Source organism: Rattus norvegicus, chromosome 15 (genome assembly GCF_036323735.1).
Source record: "Rattus norvegicus strain BN/NHsdMcwi chromosome 15, GRCr8, whole genome shotgun sequence".
Lineage (NCBI taxonomy): Eukaryota > Metazoa > Chordata > Mammalia > Rodentia > Muridae > Rattus > Rattus norvegicus.
Window position 1 is genome coordinate 104449207 of NC_086033.1, and position 20889 is coordinate 104470095.

At 46.1% G+C, this 20889-nt stretch overlaps 1 pseudogene; it reads right to left on the reverse strand.

Moving 5' to 3' along the window:
- Positions 1-19534: 19534 nt before the first annotated feature.
- On the reverse strand, positions 19535-20200 carry Rps7-ps12 (ribosomal protein S7, pseudogene 12; annotated as a pseudogene).
- Positions 20201-20889: the final 689 nt, after the last annotated feature.

Genomic DNA, 20889 nt, shown 5'->3' on the forward strand with positions numbered 1-20889 from the left:
CCTTTGTAAGAGTGGTGCATGCTTTTAGCCACTGAACTCTCAAGCCCCTGCTACAGCTTTGTTTTTTTTTTTTTTTTTTTAATCTATTGCTTTAGCACATGTATTTTTTTTTTTTTCTTTTTTTCGGAGCTGGGCACAGAGCCCAGGGCCTTGCGCTTGCTAGGCAAGCGCTCTACCACTGAGCTAAATCCCCAACCCCTTTAGCACATGCATTAATGTGTCTGTTCTGCAGTATTACATTGAGGTCAGAAGGCAAGAGTTGGTCCTCCTCCCACAGTGTAAGTCCCAGGGATCAGATGAGGTTGTCAGACTTGGCGGCAAGCACCTTTATCCACTGAGCCACATTGCCAGCCTTTACAACTGCAGGTGCAGGGGAAGTGGCTGAGCCGGCTGAGTGCTGGTTTAGTGTCACATGAAGCCTGGCTTCAGTCCTCCCCAGGCTACAAGAGACTAAATTCCAGTGAGTATGAGGCTCTGGGTTCAGTGTTCAGTAAAAGGGAGATTAGTTTCTGAGCAGGACATGGGACAGTAAAAGTATCTCATGGTTGTGATTCCTTCTGACTTCAGCCACACACAAAGCCTCACGTTCATTCCCCAGCACTGGACAAAAGGACCTATGTTCCAAAATACAGGCTGTCGGTGTAGTGTCCATGCACTGAGGGTTCTGGGCACACATGAGAAGAGGTGTCTGTCTCCTAGGGTATCACAGCTGCCTTCTGGTTCACATGGGGCACGCTTCAAAAGGCTGAGAGACAAAGCCAGTCCATTTAATCCATGTGAAGCTAGGTAAGGCACCCCGCTGGCTTTGCAGCAGTCTCCCAAGTCCTGCCAGCTATGTTGAGGGGATACAGGCCAGCAGGGTGACAAACCGGGGGCCTGGCTATCTCACCTCGCTGCAACTAGATATTCCCCCAAAGTCCCCATGGCTCGGCCTGCAGATAGAGGAACGCCACGACCAGGAGGTTTGATCTTCTCCAAACTACCTGAGAACAGCCTACCACAGCAGGACTACTTCTATGGAGTCCAGAAAGATGGCTGTGCATAAATGGTTCTCTCCACTGGAGTTGTCAAAGGTCTGTTGTGGTAACTGACAATTTACTGGCATTAACTATGTTGGTGGCAGCTAACATCCATGTCCTGGGGGGATTGGGAGGCAACTCCCAATGAATCATTTACACATACTAGACACAGCCTAAACTGCATAACAGACTGAGATATAGCATGGTGTGGACCGATGCTGCCATAGCATGTGAGGGGCCCTGAGTTCAGTCAACGCTGAAGAACTTAGGGACATCTGAACTGGAAAGTCACTTAGTTCTCAGAAGACCCAGCCTACGGGATTCCAGTAGTGTGTCAAGAGGGCAGAACTATAGTCTCCTCGGCGCTACAGGATGGAGGGCGTGTACCTAGGAAGGGCATCCAGTCTCACGTGGGCTCTTAGATGGAGCAGCTTTTGTGGCCTTGTCGCCTTACTGGTGTGGCTGTCTGCTGACTTTCACAGAACGGGCCACTGGAAATTTGTTCTTAATTCAAAGGCTTAGCAAACACCCCATGAAGTCTCTTCTTGCTCCTGTTGTTTTCTTCCAGCAGAAAACATTTTGCACGTAACCTAAACAAGCACATTTGCTTGGTTTCATTCACAACACTCTGAAGGGAAATCCGCATTCCTGATGAGTGTCCTTGTGTTTCTAATATGGAGGGCTCAGACCCCAAACCACTAAGCAGCAGGTGTCTGGATCAGTCAACAGTGGTTATCTGCCCTTCCCTGCAAACACACACACACACACATACACACACACATACACACACACCTCTATAAAATATCTACCCTCAGTCAACAGTGGTTATCTGCCCTTCCCTGCACACACACACACACACACACACACACACACACACACACACACCTCTATAAAATGTCTACCCTCAGTCAACAGTGGTTATCTGCCCTTCCCTGCAAACACACACACACACACACACACACACACACACACACACACACACACACACCTCTATAAAGTGTCTACCCTAAAACCAAAACTTCAAAGATGGCCTCTGAGGTATTCTTGCAGGAAGTTTGTAATAGCCGTCCTGCATAACCGTGAAGAACACAAGTCCCTGAGTAAGGAAAGATAAACTGTGCTGTGGGTTGAACCCAGAGCTTTACATGCCAGGTAAGTGTGTTGGGTTATATCCCAGCTCCCTCGTTTTTTATTACATGCATATGCATGCACAAATCTGTTAGCATGTATGTTGTGATGTTGGTGTAGATAGCAGAGGAATAAACTTCCACCAAGTGGGACTGAGGAAGCAAACACAAGCCTTAAGCTCCTGTCTTCGAATTTCACTGCCGTGAAGAGACACATGACCAAACTGACTTAAGCATTTTAATTGGACAGTTGTTTACAGTTCAGAGGCTTATTCCGATATCACCATGGCAGGAGCACGGCAGCAGGCAGGCAGTCATGGTGCTCCTCAGGCAGAGACTGGGCCTGGTGTGGCTTTTGAAACCTCAACACAAACCTCCCTCCAACGAGGCCACCCCTGATCTTTTTAATCCTCAAGAGTTCTGCTCTCTGTAACTAAGCATTCAAACCATCCACAGCCCCTTTCCACAATATTAATAGTAAAAAAGCATTCAAAGATGAAAATACCAATTGCTCAGATTAGCTCAGTATACAATGTGTACCGTATCAAGGCAATGCACTCTACTGCAGAAAGGAATGCAATTACATGGTGCTCAGAGGTTAAAATAATAAGTGTCTGGGTTGACTTTTAAAAATGAAATATAAACAGCTACAGTTTCAGTGAAATGAGAAGTCCACAGATGAAGAAACCTGAGTTTAAAGCAGCCCAGCTAGTAGGGAGGTAGAGGCTTGGCAGTCCACGGCTGCGAGAACTACACCAGGAATCCAACCCCAGCCTGGACAACTTGGTGAGCCCCTCCCTGTGTTAGAGGAGAGGAGCTCAGGGGTCCTTTCCTGCCATGCAGGAGCCCTGAGTTCAATCCCATTGTACCACGGACATTGAAAAGTCAGCCTAGCTCAGCCCCCAGGCTGCCTCCTTAGATTTGGATTTTTTTTTCTTGTTTTGTCTTAAAACAGTATCATGCTTCCTACGGTGGCCTCAAAGTCCAGAACGCTGCTGCCCCTTTCCAGGGAACAAACAATTACATCTCAACCTATATAGTAGGGAGATTGGTGGTAAATGCAATAAAGAGGTGGAGCTTTACATTAGTATAGTTACCCTTTGTCCTTGGTTGTGCTTATGCTTTTATTGTTTTTATTGTGTGTATGGATGTGTCTATATGTGGGTAGGGGTGGTGGTGCATGAATTTACCCACAGCGGCTAGAAGAGGGCATGATATCCCTCAGAGCTGGGGTTGGAGGCCACTGTGAGCTGCCCAACGCGATGCTGAGAGTGAAGTCAGGCCTTCCACAGGAATAGTGACAGCTTTGATGATTTAATTTCTATTTATGAGGCGTTTTTAATTAAAAATGATGCTACATGACCAGCCACATCCAGTAGGAGGCTTTTCCAGTTCAGATTTATTTTTCTATTCCTTAGAACTGCCAGTATGTCAGTCGGTGGTAACGCAACCTTTAATCCCAGCATTCAGGAGGCAGGGGCAGGCGGGCGTTTGAGTTCAGGGCCAACCTGGTCTACAGAGTGAATTCCAAGACAGACACAGGTGCACAGTGAGACCCAGTCTTGAATAAAAACACACAAAAATAAAAACCCAAAACCTAATATTGTAGGGTTTCATCAATATATATAACAGATTCTTTTTCCTCAAAAATTATAAACTCACTGAATTCCTGCCCTATTGATCAACCTTATAGGTCCACAATTTGCAAAAGTAATGCCTTAGAAAAGATCAAACAGGAATTCGCATATCGTTCTCACACCAGGGCCATGCTGATCTCTCTTGGTCCAAATTGGTGTCTGTGCTGCTGAGATCAGCAGACCTGAGAATTATGCCTAAGGAAAGACTTTTTGCTCTTTCCTATAAAATTTATGCAAAGTATTTTTAAATATGTATTTAAAAATTCAAAAATCCTCAAAAACATCGTTCTGGCTTTGTTTTCTTCAGTTCCATGTATGTATCTCTGTAGGGGCTTGTGCACGTGAGTGTAGTTCTTACAGAAGCCAGAAGAGGGCATAAGATCTGCAGCTGTCCTTCATGCCTGTGTGCATGCTGGGAATTCAGGTCCTCTGAAAGAGCAGCAAGCACTCTTCACCACAGAGCCATCTGTCCAGCCCCACTCGCAAAGGACTGTCCTGCGCTGTAAATAGCCTCCCTCCCAGCAAGCACGCTGAAGTTAGTGTGGCTGAAGCTTTGTAACAGTGAAGACATGGTTGTTTACATTATGATCAGCTTAAGTGTGGCTTTAAGATGCTATTTGGGATTTGGTTTTTTGTTTTTGTTTTTGTTTTCAGTTCTTGTTAATGGAGAAAAGCTTTGAAAACCTTGAGAGGGCAGTAGAGCAGCATCCCTGCTTTAACAAGTTTGAGAACAATGGCATTTAGAATTTTTCCATTAAAAAAAAAAAAAAAACCACTAACTCATGCTAAGGCTATTTCTAAAAATCTCTTACCGATTCTACTGAAATACTTCGGATCTGAAGCCAGCTTCTTAGCCACCAGGTATGCTAGAACGAGGCCAAATGAGGGGCTACACCTAGGGCTCAGCAGGTAAGAGCTCACACTGCTCTTTGCAGAGAACAAGAGTTCAGTTCCTAGCATCCATGTTGGGCAGCCCGGGGGGGCCCCGCCCGCAGCTCCAGCTCCAGGAGATCTGACATCTTCTGGCTTCTAAGGGCAGCTGCACTCATGTCCATACACTCACATCAATTAAAAATAAATCTTTTTAAATTTTCCAAAGCGATGTGGGAAAATGGGGGTGGCACTGAGAGCATCGAAGCCGTTATCAGCTTGGTGAGCCTAGCTGGTTCCGTGGGCTAAGACTGTTGAAGACTTCACAGCCATCAAAGCCCCCCGAGCTAGTCTCACATTCAAGGCCTAGACTTCAAGGACTAGAGAAGGTAGGTATTGGGGAGAAGTTTGTTATAGATGGTGTATGTAGGACCTGGAGAGGCAGAGGGCAGAGTTCCTATACAGGAATGTATAGAAACAGGATGCCATCGGACTGTTTACCTGGGGGGCTTTTAAAAGGGCATATATATGGCGGAGATAACGGAGAGAGGTAAGGAATGGGAGGGTGTGAACTGAGCCAAGTCAGCCCAACCACAAGCTGTCCAGCTGCCTCCTCACTTAGAGCCTACCAGGCAAGGGAAAGCGATAACTAGGAACCAGAGCTCTCCCTGGCATCCCTGGCCTCCAGCAAGGGCACTCACAGAATGGCTGCTTTGGGCTCACTTCCCTGATTAACCGGTTTCTATCTCTCCTCTCCTCACCAAAAGAGCAAAGAAACAAATGATGCCAGCACTGGGGAGGCTGAGGCAGGAGGAGTACTATGAGTTTGAGGCCAGCCTGGCTACAGAGAAGGATGGGGTGTGGGGTTATCTTGAATAACTGGAACCCTAAGGGCAAAGGGGATGCTAGGGACTTATCTAGGACTTTTCTGGGATTACTCAGCTGTGGAGTTCAGGCCCAGAGTGAACTTTAGCGGCATTTGGCTCCGTCCTGAGCACCAGACAGAGGCAGGAGGACACCAGAATCACCCATATAGCAGGTAGACAGTTTACACCTAAAAGTAGAAAGGAGCTGCCTGTAGACCACTGTAGTACATGGGGCTGTCTCTGGCCCATGAAGAATACAAAGCCTTCACCTGGACCCCATAAAACAAGATATGTAAGGCCACAACAGCCACCTGCCACCCAGCTTCCAAGTTTGTGTGTCGAGGGAACAACAGAGACATCCAGTTGTCCCTAGGGCTTCAGATCCTCACGGTCCCCAGTGCCTGATGTGACCCAGTGACTGCCCTCCATCTGGCCACCAATATGCAAACATCCCATGAATTCCCTGCTTGGCTAGTTGACTCTGAAGTTCTGATCAACCCTGGCTCATTTTAATAGGTTCTTATTTATTTATTGTGTATACAGCCTTCTGCCTGCATCTGTGGCTGCATGCCAGAAAAGGGCACCAGATCCCATTACAGATGGTTGTGAGCCACCATGTGGTTGCTAGGAATTGAACTCAGAACCCCTGGAAAAGCAGTCAGTGCTCTTTAACCTCTGAGACACCTCTCCAACCCCCAACCCTGGCTCATTTTGACCCTGCAGATCTGAGCACTTCCAGCAAACCCTCAAGCCAAGTAATCAATACCTTGTCACCTCTAGCTATGGTCTGCCTCCAGTAAGACTCAGGGTGTTGTTGTTGTTTTAATTCTGTGCCCTGTTTAACCTTGTATAGCTATTTTGTAACTTACAAATAGGCCTGTGTTACTGAGTAAAGTGTGATACGTGCTATGAAAGTGACTATTAGTAATGAAAACTGGAATAAAAGACGGTAGGGGGTGTAGTGGGAAGCACTCTTCTAGACCTGATGTGCCTTTTGCTCCTGAACTCATGGCAACTGTGGTTACTTGTACAGCAGGGGGCTATAGAGGTTTGCATGAAAATGCCCCTCGTGGTCTTAGGTATATGAACACTGGCCCCTGGTTGCTGGCCCTACCTGCGGAGGGGCAGACAGTCCAGCCCTGCTGAGGGGAGCATGTCACTGGAGGTGCGTTTTGGAGTTTTGGTGACTTGTGCCACCTTCTGTTCATCTCTATAACTTGTGTCTCCTGGTGTGCACTCTCATCCTCCCGTTCCTGTGTCCATGTCTGCAGCTTGCTGCCGTGCCTCTCTGCCGTGACAGACTCATCCCTCTGTGTCTTAGTCAGGGCTCCTACTCCGGCACAAACATCAGGACCAAGAAGCAAGTTGGGGAGGAAAGGGTTTACTCAGCTTACACTTCCACATAGCTGTTCATCACCAAAGGAAGTCAGGACTGGAACTCAAGCAGGTCAGGAAGCAGGAGGCCATGGAGGGATGTGTCTTACTGGCTTGCTTCCCCTGGCTTGCTCAGCTTACTCTCTTATAGAATCCAGGACCACCAGTCCAGGGATGGCACCACCCACAATGGATTGGGTCCTCCCCCTTTGACCACTAGTTGAGAAAATGCCTTACAGCTGGGTCTCATGGAGGTGTCTCCTCAAGGGAGCCTCCTTTCTCTGTGATAACTCCAGCTGTGTCAAGTTGACACACAGAACCAGCCAGTACACTCTGGAACTGTGAGCCCCAATCCGCTTACAGCTGTAAGCCTACTGCAGAGACCAAAAAGCAACCAATACCCAGACCAGGAGCCTTCCTCATGCATGGCAGAGGGTTTGGAAGGCTGTACTGACAGTCATGGATCACTAAGAGAGGGAAGGATTTCTTCAGTGGTGTAGTCATGGGAGAAATGGCAGAGGCTCCAGTAAATAACCTCATGCCTATGGGCATGGGACTCACTTTAGTGGTTACTGTTTTTAAAAGCTATTGAAGTAAGAAGGGGACACACTGAGAAACTGAGGGCAACAAGAGGGGATGTGGGGATTCCTTACACTTAAAACACATTTCATACACACAGGAACGCGTCAGAGGGTAAAACAATTTTCCAAAGATTGGAATAGGAGAGCCTGTGTTTGCTGGCTCTAGAAGAAGCCTGGAAACCAAGGAAACGGATAGCTTGTGAAGTTGTTACCATTCGATACATTGTAACACTGAAAAGACACAGATGTGTCCACTGCTCCTAGCACAGCCACTCACATCCCTCACCTGCATATCCACTGGTCCTCCACATCTGGCAAGAGTGACCTAAGTGGGAAGTTAAAGCTGGTAAGGCTTGGGACTGAAATATTCATATAGTCATCGAGAGAATTCAGCATCTGGTAAACAGCCAGTATCTTGAATATGTGACAAACCATTTGGTGCTACTAGATGACTTAACGTTGTGTAGGGGTGGGATGATTTGGCTTCATGAATCCTGGGCACCATGTTATGCCCCCAGTGCCCTCAACAGCCAGAAGAGGGCATCACATGGGTTCTGGAGCAATCCCAGGTCCTCTGCAAAAAAAAGCAGCACTATTCTTAGTTACTGAGCCATCTCTCCAGCCTCTGCTGTTACTTTTAAGGCAATCTGTAATTCCCATCAGAATTTTGGTCTGGAATGGCAGAGTTAAACAAAGAAGCAAGAGGAATTAGGAAAGATCATTACGGGTAAAATGTAAAAAGTGGCGTCCCTTTAAATGTTAAGTTTAGCTACCCCTGTGTGCGTTGGGCGAGCTTCAAACCCCACCCAATTCCCCTTCGTCAGCCTTCCAAGCACAGGAGTGAGCCAGTTCTGAACACATTTCTGAAAAGGAGCCATGTGCCATCTGGTGAAAGGGTTTTATATTGTTGGAAATCTAACATATGTCTGTTTAAAAAAAAGTCATAGCCCTTTAAAAAAGTACACAATTCTGACCTTAGGCTGGACTTAAGGTCTATCTTGTCGTGTACAATTTGAATGCATTTATTTCTCCTACACAAAGCACATAATGAGAACAGTCACCTTACTGCTTCCTAGGTAGACTCTGTGTGTGTGTGTGTGTGTGTGTGTGTGTGTGTGTGCTTTTCTTTGTGTCCCAGAGGACAATCCCATGAGTAGACTGGAAATGTTCCTCCCACAGTCTGAGTGTTTCTGTTTCCACTATCTAGGAAAGACTAGGGATGGATTAGGGATGGGGGCTGTACGAACAGGTTTCTGGGTAGAAGATGCAGGTCTTTGTAATTGTAGCACTTCTTATTCCCAGACTCATCTCTTCTCCCCAACCCCCATCCTCGGGAACTGTGAAACAGTAACAAGGCCCAGATCTGACTGGACAGTTGAAGTCTTTCTTCTTGGCTTAGTATACAAAAAGTGAAGGTCTGGGGAGCTGGCCCAGGGGATTCAGCACCTGCTGTGTGGGCATGAGGACTGGAATTCGGGTCCCCAGAAGTCACCTAAGAAGCTGGGCATGTGCGATCACGTACTTCCAATGCTCAGGAGACAGTGATAGAGGATCCTCCAGAAAGCTGGCTAGTACCCAGTCATTAACCTCCAGGTCCAGGGAGAGACCCTGCCTTGGTAATAAAGTGGAGACAGGGTGTAGGGGGTACCCAATACAGCCTTGTAGCCTCCACTCTCAGAATTGTACACATCCAAACATACATGGACACAGAATATGAGACATGAACTCGAAAATCAGCTTTTCCACCCTTAGGGGTCAGAGGTTATATACAGAATGTTACTAAACAAAACTGGAGGGGGATATTCATTTATTCAGGAATATGGGTGCCACTTCTTTCTCTCCTTTTACCGTTCTTTCCAACCACTTTCGTGGCAAGTGTCAGCTCTTTGGTTAGGGGAGGTTATGTCTTGGCATACAGATGAGGGGTTAGAAGTTGTCTGATATAGCTCTGGCAGTCATCTTAGCAGGTCCAATCAGTTTGGCCAGCCTGCTGAGGCTGGATGTGGTGGTTTGAATATGCTCCGCCCAGAGGGTGGGTGGCACTATTAGAAGTTTTAGCCCTGTTAGAATAGGTGTGTCACTGTGGGCATGGGCTTTAAGACCCTCATCCTAGCTGCCTGGAAGCCAGTATTCTGCTAGCAGCCTTTGGAACAAGATATAGAACTCTCAGCTCCTCCTGCACCAGGCCTGCCTGGATGCTGCCATGCTCCTGCCTTAATGATAATGGACTGAACCTCTGAACCTGTAAGCCAGTCCCAATTAAAGTCGCCTTGGTCATGGTGTCTCTTTACAGCAATGGAAACCCTAAGTAAGACACTGGATGAACTAACCCCAAAGCTACAGTTAGAGCAGGGTAGAAAGTGCATTAGGCAGCACAGTTGAGCACAGCAAGCATAATCCTGTTCCACGCACACCCTAACCCAAGCCCAGAGAGACACTCGGTCAAAGGACTGCGGACGGAGTACAGCTCTGCTTGAGGCAGTATGAAAAGGGAGAGAACATGACAGGGGCATGAGAAAGGAAAGAAGAAGCCTCTCACCATGGGACACAGTTTGCCGGCGGAGTCTAGAATCTCCTGGGAGACAGGCCTGTGAGGAATTATCTTGACGTGAGAAGATGGGTGTTAATTGGGGCTGAGACCATCCCCTGGACAGAGGATCCCAAACTGTCTACGTGGAGAACGGGAACGGAGCTACAGCCCACACCATTGCTTTCTTCTGACTGTGGGTGTCCAGCTGCTTCAGTTCCCTCTGTCCTTGACTTCCCCGCCACTGTGGACTGCACCCCTGGTCCATGCTCCCTTGACTTCCTCACCATGGCAGACTGTGTAGGATGATGTCATTATGCAGGTGAAGGCAGGGACAAGATAGAACGAGGCCTGTCGTTGGACAAGAAGGAAGGATGGACGGGAGAGAAGTTTGAGGGAAGAGGAGACTGGAACGGGAGGAGAGAGAGGAGCCGAGAGAACATGGAGGTGGATGCTAAGATTCCTCTCTGCACATTTACAGGTTGCTATGAATATTCTTTTTTTTTTTTCCTTTTTCTTTTTTTCGGAGCTGGGGACCGAACCCAGGGCCTTGCGCTTGCTAGGCAAACACTCTACCACTGAGCTAAATCCCCAGCCCTCTATGAATATTCTTAAGGGATGGATGTGCACAGGGCTTTGTATATCTAGGTGGGCAATATATCTTATCAATTGGATCAGAGGTTATTGTACTGTGTGTTCTATCTTGTGGCGATTTAAGTTAAAGAGAGTGTGTGGTGGCTGGAGACACTGGGCCACCATGGAATTGGGATGTGTATGTCTCTCATGGTGGCAGCCTGTCTTGGGAACAAGACGGGTAGAGAGATTGTTGCCAGGCTCAGAGAGAACCCATCGTCAGTGTGATATGGGATGGAGCTCAGCGGGTGAGACGCTTTGCTGACTGAGATGAAGATATCTACCCGATATCTTGGGGCACTGGGGTGCTGGACCTAGTGCAGGATAAAAGATGGCATTTTTTATAATTTTAAAAGCAACAGGGGGTTGGGGATTTAGCTCAATGGTAGAGCGCTTGCCTAGCAAGCGCAAGACCCTGGGTTCGGTCCCCAGCTCCGGAAAAAAGAAAAAAAAAAAAAGCAACAGGACTGCACCCCTGGACCATGCTACCTTGACTTCCCCATGGTGGACTGTACTCCTGAACTGTGAGCTAAAATAAATCCTTTCTCCCTTAAGTGGCTTTTGTCAGAGTATTTCGTCATGGCAACAGGAAGAGAAGCTGAGACAGAAGCAGGTATAGAGTTTACTAGACTATAGGAAGAGTGTAGAGAGCCTTTTGAGGCCACTTGCTTGACTTCCAGACCCTTGACAGGAATTTGACCTTATCAGGACAAAAGAAAGTCCTGGGCAGGAATCTGGCTTTGGGCCTGGGCTCAGGAAATGGGCCTTGAATAAGAACATTTACATTTAAGTTAGTGCAAAGCTCAGAGCAGGCTCAGCTGAAGCTTGTGTGGCCCGTCCTTTTGTCTTGGTCATCCTGATGAGCCCCCAGAAAGGTGTTATAGGATTTTATTGTCTTGCTTGTTCCTTGACTCAGAACTGATTTCATTATCCTGCATGTGATTAAAGTGGTATAAAAGCAGATTGGAAAATAAAACATCTGCTTCAGCCTCGGAACTGGCTGGAGTCATGATAAATGTTGTCTAATTGTCTTTTTTCTTTTCAATCCTCACTCCTGCCCTGGAGAACCTGTTGACAGACTGAACTGGCTTGGTTAAAGGAGGTACCCAGGACAGTGTCCTACACATGGTTTGTGCTTCCCCTGAGAGTCTCCTGGGTTGTCTTTACAGCAGCACCTATATTGTCTGGGTGACTTCTGAAGTTGCATGTCAAAGGAGAACCTTGATGACCCATGATATACACTGGATTGCAGCTGACCAGGTAAAACCTCAGGTTGTGGGGCTGCAGAGGAAGTCACATTTTGACTGTAAATGAAAGTTTATACTCTTGTTCATGAGCTTCCCAGAAAATTAATGGCTTGTATCTGGGAGAGGAATAAGCTATTTATGCTTAGGCCTTAAACATGGTGCATTGCTATTTTAGCATTCTTGCTTTAAGTAGCTCTATCTGATGGGAATATGGTCTCTATGCAGGCAGCCTTCCCAGCAAAGGTTGCTTATCGTACTAGAATTCCTGTGAGTGTGTGTGTGTGTGTGTGTGTGAGAGAGAGAGAGAGAGAGAGAGAGAGAGTATGTGTAAGTGTGTGAAAGTGTGTAAGAGTGTGTACATGTGAGAGTATGTGTGTGAGATTATATGTATGTGTGTGAGTGTGTATGTATGTGTGTGAGAGCATATGTGTGTGAGAGAATGTGTGTATGTGTGTATGGAGAGAGAATGTGAGTGAGAGTGTTTGTGTGTGAGAGTGTATGTATGTGTGAGTGTGTGTGTGAAAGAGAGTATGTGTGTGTGAGAGAGAATATGAGTGAGAGAGAATATGAGTGAGAGAGAGTATGTGTGTGTGAAAGTGTGTAAGAGTGTGTACATGTGAGAGTATGTGTGTGAGATTATGTGTGTGTGAGTGTGTATGTATGTGTGTGAGAGCATATGTGTGTATGTGTGTGAGAGAATGTGTGTATGTGTGTATGGAGAGAGAATGTGAGTGAGAGTGTTTGTGTGTGAGAGTGTATGTGTGTGTGAGTGTGTGTGTGAGAGAGAGAGTATATGTGTGTATGAGAGAGAATATGAGTGAGAGAGAGAGTGTGTGTGTGTGTGTATGTGTGTGTGTGTGTGTATGTGTTTGTGTGTGTGTAAGCCTATGGATGTGCTGCCTGTGGAAACTACAGATCACAGTGGAATATCTTCCTCGCTCGCTCTCTCTGCCTTAGTGTTGAGACAGACCTCTAACTGAACAGCCACTGAGATCCTCCCGTCTGTCTCCCAGGGCTGGGCACACCCAGCTTTTCACAAGAGTGTTGGGGAATCCATACTCTGGTCCTCATTCTTCACACCAAGCCCCTCAGAGTCAAGAATTCTACCATGGGGGCAGGAGAAACTTCAAATAGACTCAGGGAGAGACTCCTTTTTCTTCTATATCCACTCAATTTCTTCTGACTTTCTGTCCTGCCCTAAAACTGGGTGGGTGGGCACATTTCCACTGATTGTGTCCCTCATCTAAGGGAGGGCTTTGGCAACTGAAAGTCAATAAATCATGTATATTTAAATTGTTTTTTTTTTCAGTTGTGTGTGACAACATCCCACAGTGTCCCATAAGGTCCTCCCTGGGGCCAGGGACACACAGGCATCCTTAGGACCCTGCAGTCAGGGGCTTTTTGTAGCTCATTACGGACTCTACCAGAGAATGAGCCCAGGGCCTCAGCTCATTACTGCAGCTCTCTCCAGCCACAGAGACAACCGGGGCTGGAAACGAGAGCCAAGCAGCCAGACTTTGTCCTCCCAAGGGCCTGTGGTAACCAAGAGAGTTTCTGGAAGCAAATAAAGATTTTTTTCCCCCTGCATTACAATGAAATCAGTTTCCCTCAGTTTCCTCCAAGATAAGACTTAATGGTGGAACGGCTGGGTTCACGGGGCAGTCACACAGTAGGGAAACAAGAAAGCCATTTTGCGTTTTTGTTCACTCAGATCCCTTCCAGCTGGCGCTGCTGTCTAAGACTGCCTGCAGTCTGCAAGCAGGCTCTGAGGTTTATAGGCCAGGATCCCAGTCCTGCCTTCATCCCACTGTGGCTGCTCCTCACAGGAGAGTGGGCTTTGACAATGAACTTTGAGCCTTGGGCTAGCTCTATAATCCTGGACCAGGAGGGAGATGTCCCTGAGACCCAGTGCCAGAGCTGATCCTAACATTGACAGCCCCTGGCTTCTTCAGTCTGTGAAAAGCTGTCAGAGAACAGCAAGCCTCCATTCTACAACCCAAAACAAGGGAAGACGTTTGCACAGTAATTTCGAGCAAGTGTTGCCAGCCCAGGTCATCACCCTGTCAGGATGCTTGGCTCTAAAAGTTAAAAAACAAAACGCATCGCTTAGAAATCCATAAGCATAGGAAGGGGTTACCATTAGAAACCATTCCTTTCAGGGACCATTAAAAACGGACAATTTAATTTGCATTTTGAAAGACTCAAAGGAAAAGATAAATCCGTCAGGATGACTAATGGGGGAGTTTGATAGTACAAATTATTATCTTTTGTCTTAATGGAGACTATGATATACAATGAAATCCAAAAGAAAAATGAAACCGATTCAAAGGAATCCTATGAAAGATTTAACAAAGTGTGGTAGAACACAATGAGGCCATCGTCCCTCCAAGGGAACTTCAAACTGTTTTTTCAAATTCACACAAAAAAAACAGAAGGGCTGAGAGTGTAGCTCTGTTGGTGCAGTGCAAACCTAGTTTGCATAAATCACTGGGTTCCACCCGAAGCCGAATAAACCATCGCCTTGGCGCACACGGGTGAAATCCCTGAGGCGGGGCGCCTTGGCATAGGCCACAATCCCGAGAAGAGCTTCTTAGCCCCCGTGGTCTTAAGCATGCAGCAACTGTTCAAGCACAGTGTGCTCTGGAGCTGTTCTCTAGGTGGGACCCGGGCTCTGCTGCACAACCATCCTGAGAAGCCAGACTTTAGTCTCCCAGGACGAGGAGTTTTTTTTCTTGATCTTGGCTGGAAAAAAAAAATGTCCTCTTTGAATCATCTGAAATTTAATCATGCAAACACATTGAGATGGAGGGGAATAAACTCAAAGAATTGCTTTTGGAGAAATGTGCTTAGGGTGGGAGATGAGACCAGAAATAACAGACACAGGCTTTCAAGTGGGTGGAGTTGTCTTGGACTGGAAAAGAAACAAGATGGTGTGTGCTAGAGTGTGGGTGGGTGGCACAGGCTTCATCCTTGGTCCTTCTCAGTCACAAATTGATCATTAGCAGTTTTGTGGGGTGTCTGGGAGCAAGGGGTCTGTGTAAGTGTGTGTGTGTGAATATGTATGTCTGTGTGTGAATGTGTATATATATATGTGTGTGTGTCTGTGTATATGTCTCTGTGTATATACGTCTATATGTATGTGTATGTCTGTGTGAGTGTATGGCTATGTTTGTGTGTGTGTGTGTGTATCTCTGTGAGTGTATGTCTATGTGTCTGTGTCTGTGTGAGTGTGTGTATGTCTGTGTATGTGTATGTATGTCTCTGTGTGAGTGTATGTCTGTGTGTGTGTGTGTGTATCTCTGTGAGTGTATGTCTATGTGTCTGTGTCTGTGTGAGTGTGTATGTCTATGTATGTGTATGTATGTCTCTGTGTGAGTATATGTCTGTGTGTGTGTGTGTGTGTGTGTGTGTGTGTGTGTGTCCAGTTAAATTCTACACCAGGCAGCACAGCAGTACACAAACAACCAGCAACAACTACAGTACAAAAGGTCAGTCAGGTGACATCATATCATATGAAGAACATCTCAACCAAGTAAGATCCTACACGATGCTGAGCCCCAGTCAAGGATGAGCCTGCCCTCCAAACACAAAGACACACGGAAAGGAAAAGCAGAGGCGAATGAATATGTGTGCAAGAGTAAGAGAGATAGGGGTATCAATTAGAATGTCCGGCAAAGTAGACTTTAGCCAAAAGCCAGAGCAGCTCCAACAGTGACCAATGGGAAGCCCAGCTAATGACAGACGGGAAAAGAACATATGCCAAGATGAAATCTCCAGACATTGCCCTCTGGATGAGTTGTATCAAATAAACAAAAGAACAATAAAAACTTACAGCTAAACAGTACTTTGTTTCTTTTTGGCAACCCTGGGGATAGACCTCAGGGTCTCACACAAGCTAGGAAAGGACTCTACCGCTAGCCGGCCCCAGTACTCAAACAATGCCATTGAAAATGTAGGATGAGGGAGCTGGAGAGGTGGCTCAGAGGTTAAGAGCACTGACTGCTCTTCCAGACGTCCTGAGTTCGATTCCCAGCTACCCAGCGACCACATGGTGGCTCACAGTCATCTGTAATGGGGTCTGACGCCCTCTTCTAGTGTGTCTGACAGCTACAGTGTACCCATACATAAAATACATTAAAGAATTTTTAAAAAAGAAAATAAAATGTAGGATGAAATGCTGGAGCGATGGATTCAAGGACCCAGTTTGGTTCTTGGCACCCATACTAGGAGGCTCATGATTGCCTGTACTTCTCTAGATCCAGAGGATCCAACACCCTTTCTCTGCCTCCGAGGGCACCTACACTCATTTACAAACACTCACACACAGAGAGGCACACACATACATACACAGAATTCAAAACAAAATTTTAAAAAAATTAAGGTAGAATAAACAAATGGCTTTCTAGCTGGCTGTGGTCTCATGTGCCAGTTCCAGCACGTGAGACATAGTAGCAGGGGCATCGGAGTTCACAGCCATCCTCAGCTACATAGTGAGCAGTGGGTTCCAGAGAGAGGAGCAGCTCCTGCTGAGTCTTCTGCGGAGGCGGTTGCTAAGCAGAGCCCACTGTTTGAAATGTTACAAGTCCAGAGCCAATTTGTCTCAGGCCTTCTTCAGCTTTCTTGATAGCTCTGTCTGTGAGCTGCCATATTTGAGACCATTAGGAATGTGCAGACAGCTAGTACCACCAAAAAAAAAAAAAAAAAAAAAAAAAAAAAAAAAAAAAAAAAAAGCTTCAGACAGCACCTTCAGACAGCACCTATGGCTAAAATTTCCAACCTTTCTGTGTCCCGCCCACCATTTGAAAAGCGACTAGATTTATGGTTTTCTTTGTTTTGTTACCATTTTTATGTATATGAGCGACAGTGTGCTCATATACATAAAAATAAACCTTAAAAAAAAAAAGGAAGAAGAAAGGGGGGGAGAGAGAAGGGCATCCTGTGAATGCCCTTCACATAGAGAGACCCAGCCCCCCAAGAGAAAGAAAGAAAGAGAGGAAGAAAGAAAGAAAGAAAGAAAGAAAGGAAGAAAGAAAGAAAGAAAGAAAGAAAGGCATAGTAAGAACAGTGCCAAGATTTTAGTTTTTTAATTTGGTTGTGTGTGTGTGTGTGTGTGTGTGTGTGTGTGTGTGTGTGTGCACCTGTACTATGTGTGCATACCTGTTTGAGGCTAAATGTGCCTGTGCATATGTGTGGAGTCCAGGAAGGACCTTGCATGTTCTTCTCTGTTCACTTTTTTCCTCTTTCCCTTGAGACAGGGCCTCTCACTAACTTGAGTCCAGCAAACCCCAGCTGGAATGCGTCTCTGAAAGCTTACGGTGTGTGAACACATATCCTCTGGACCCCTTGAGCCATGGCTCTCTTCATCTGGATCCTGCTGTGAATGCGTTCATTTTGTGCTTACTGAATTCCCTTGTGGGGCTTGGGGGAAATACCTCAGTCAGCAAAGCATCTGTACTTAACTTACAAGCGTAAAGACCTGCATGTGATCTTCAGAACCCATACAAAATGCTGAATACCATGGCGTGTTTGTACCCCCACAGCTGCGGAGAACCATCTGAGGCTCACTGACTGAACAGTCTAGCCTAGTTGGTGAGCATCTTGGTTACTTTTCTATTGCCATGATAAGGCATCACGACCAAGACAACTTATAAGAAGTAGAGTTTCGGGGCTGGGGATTTAGCTCAGTGGTAGAGCGCTTACCTAGGAAGCCCAAGGCCCTGGGTTCGGTCCCCAGCTCCGAAAAAAAGAACCAAAAAAAAAAAAAAAAAGAAGTAGAGTTTCTTTGGGGCTTATGGTTTCAGATGGGTAGAGTCCACGACCCTCTGGTTGGAAGCAGCAACAGGTAGGCAGGCATGGCATGGGAGCAGCAGCTGAGGGCTTGCTTCTTGACCCACAAGCACCACAGTGAGCTTTAGGTCAGTGAGAGATCCTGTCTAAAAGGAGGTGAATGGAGTCCCTAAGTGTCTTAGGGTTTTACTGCTGTGATCGAACACCATGACCAAGGCAACTCTTATAAGGACAACATTTAATTGGGGCTGGCTTACAGGTTCAGAAGTTCATTTCATTATCATCAAGGCGGGATCATGGCAGCATCCCGCCAGGCATGGTGCAAGAGGAGCTGAGAGTTCTACATCTTCATCTGAAGGCTGCTAGCAGAATATTGGCTGCCAGGCAGCTAGGAATAGGGTCTTAAAGCCCACACCCACAATGACACCCCTACTCCAACAAGGCCATACCTATTCCAACAAGGTCACACCTCCAAGTAGTGCCACTCCCTGGGCCAAGCATGTTCAAACCATGATACTAAGGATAACACCCAAGGCTGTCCTCTGGCTTGACCCTGCACACAAATTGGCACATATATACATGTACATGTGTGCACACACACAAAACAATTATAAAAATAAAGAATAACTAAAATCATTAGTTCATGAACAGCATTTCTGCTTCAGGGCTGCAGCTAGGGCTAGGGTATCTATGGTTACTGTAGGAGTGGGAGAATGATCTGGGTTGCCTAGAGGCTGTTGCTAGTGATGTGGCCTTTAGGGGACCGCCAGGGATAATCCTCCTTCTGGTACCTGCTGGGAAGTAACTTATGTTGGGGTCTGCCACGTGAACCACTCAGACACGGAGATCTCAGCCAAACAGGACTGGTTTATAGCATGTACACCCCGAGACAGATCAATCAGGGACACAATCCAGATTCCGGAACTGAACTGTGACCCCCCTAGCCAAAATATTACAGAACCTTTTAAGCCTAAAATCCACAAACATGTGTGCCAAATTATTTCATCAATTGGGATTTAGGAGATTGTACACCTGCCCTATTGTGTGGTTTGTGTGTGTGTGTGTGTGTGTGTGTGTGTGTGTGTGTGTGTGTGTGTATGTTTTCCCATTGGTTGAGATATTCAGGGGACTTGCCTTATCTAACACTCATGTCTTAACTTGCCAACCAGGATATCAGTTATCCACATACCTGACCATATTCTGTCTAGTAGGACATCAATTCCCAAGGAGGTCTTAGGAACTTAAACTTTATTCGACCTCTACTCAAAATGGAAGTTTTACTCCAAATGGCTTCTTATATTGGTGCAGGTGTCTTTCTTATGTTGGGGTCCACCCCAGGGGCAGCTTATAAAAAGCAAAACTCTAACAGCTTACTGTGGCTAACTATACAAAACAGTTCTAACTGACTTCTATCGTGATTGGCTCCCACCAACAGCAAAACACAGAACTTAACAGAACATGCAGTCAACTGGGGCATGAGAATGTTTCTTTGTAACAGCACAAAATGGCTGTCGAGACAGGCAACAGTTACCCAGGCCTTAACAATGTCTCCATACTCTGGGATTCAGAGAAGAAATGATGGGGTTTCAGGATTTTTGCAGAGCCAAAAGTGGAGGTTGGGAATCAGGAAAGCACAATGTCAGAAAGATCAGTGTCCCTTGCTGGTGTTCAAAGCACTCTTACAGAGGAGTGGATTCTTAACAATTCCTGCTTCACCACTCCAGAAAGACTTTGACAACAACGTGTAAATAATTACAAATTTGTGCTCTCAATTTAACTGACTGTCTTTCTGAACAAACACACCAGAAAAGAACACAAAGACAAAATAGCAGAGACCGCCTGTAAACACCCCCAACTGTGCCTGCATTTATTATTATTATTTTTTATTATGAATGACACTTTATTCAGTCATTTTCTTTACAACTGAAACTCTGGGAATTCAAAGTTAACATCCTTGCCTGTGAGCTTCTTGTACACACCAGAAAAAGTTTCGACCTTGTGCTCCACATTGTTCTGCTGTGCTTTGTCTAAATGAACTTTTATGAGCCGGCTGCCATCCAGTTTCACACGGATCCTCTTGCCCACAATTTCACTTGGGAAGAAGACCAAATCCTCAAGGATGGCGTCGTGACTGCTGTCAGGGTGCGGCTTCTGGGGCGCTTTTGCTTATTTTTCGTACGGCTTTTCCGGGTTGGCTTAGGCAGAATCCTCCTCTGAGCAATGAAGACTACGTGTTTCCCACTGAACTTTTTCTCCAATTCACGAACTAGCCGGACTTGGATTTTCTGGAAAGATTTCAGCTGAGGAACTGGTACAAAAATTATGATGGCTTTCCGACCACCACCGACTTCGATTTCCTTTGCCGCGGTGATGTTGAGTTCCCGCAGCTGCGCCTTCAGATCCGAGTTTATCTCCAACTCGAGCAGCGCCTGAGAGATGCCAGACTCGAACTCGTCCGGCTTCTCGCCATTGGGCTTCACAATCTTGGCGCTCGAGCTGAACATGGCTTCGTCCTTACGGAGTGCCGGCTTAGAAAGCTGTGCCTGCGTTTATTAAGTTGCGGGAATATGGGGCTGGGGATTTAGCTCAGTGGTAGAGCGCTTACCTAGGAAGCGCAAGGCCCTGGGTTCGGTCCCCAGCTCCGAAAAAAAGAACCAAAAAAAAAAAAAAAAAAGTTGCGGGAATATACACACACACACTCTTTCCTTCAGTTTTGCTTTGTTTTTTTTGTCTTGTCTTGTTTTGTTTTTGAGACAGGGTCTCCTGTGTTGCCCAAACCATGGCCTGCAGTGTATACTATGTAACCTATGCTGGCTTCAAAGTTAGAATCCTCCTGCCTCTGTCTACTGAGTGCTGAGTTTCCTGGTCTGAGTCACCACACTCAGTTGGAGAGCTAAACACAGTTTTATATCTCTGACTACCTTTAAAGAAGGTTAACAAATTGTATAAGGTCTAGGCTAAAAGAGCTCCAATTCTGATTGGCAGACGCCAATCAACAGGGCTTTTTCTCCGTGGTTTTAATTTACACTTCTCCAATGACTGGAGATGCCAAGAAAACTTTTCTGCGTCCCTTTGACACTCATTTTGTGAAGGTATGTCAGTGTTTTGCCCATTGTTTCAAAGCTTTCATTTTTATTTATTAAATAAATTTTAATTAAATGTATTTTAATTAAAAAATGAATTTTATTTTCAATTCATGTGTGAGATATGCATAAGGGTGC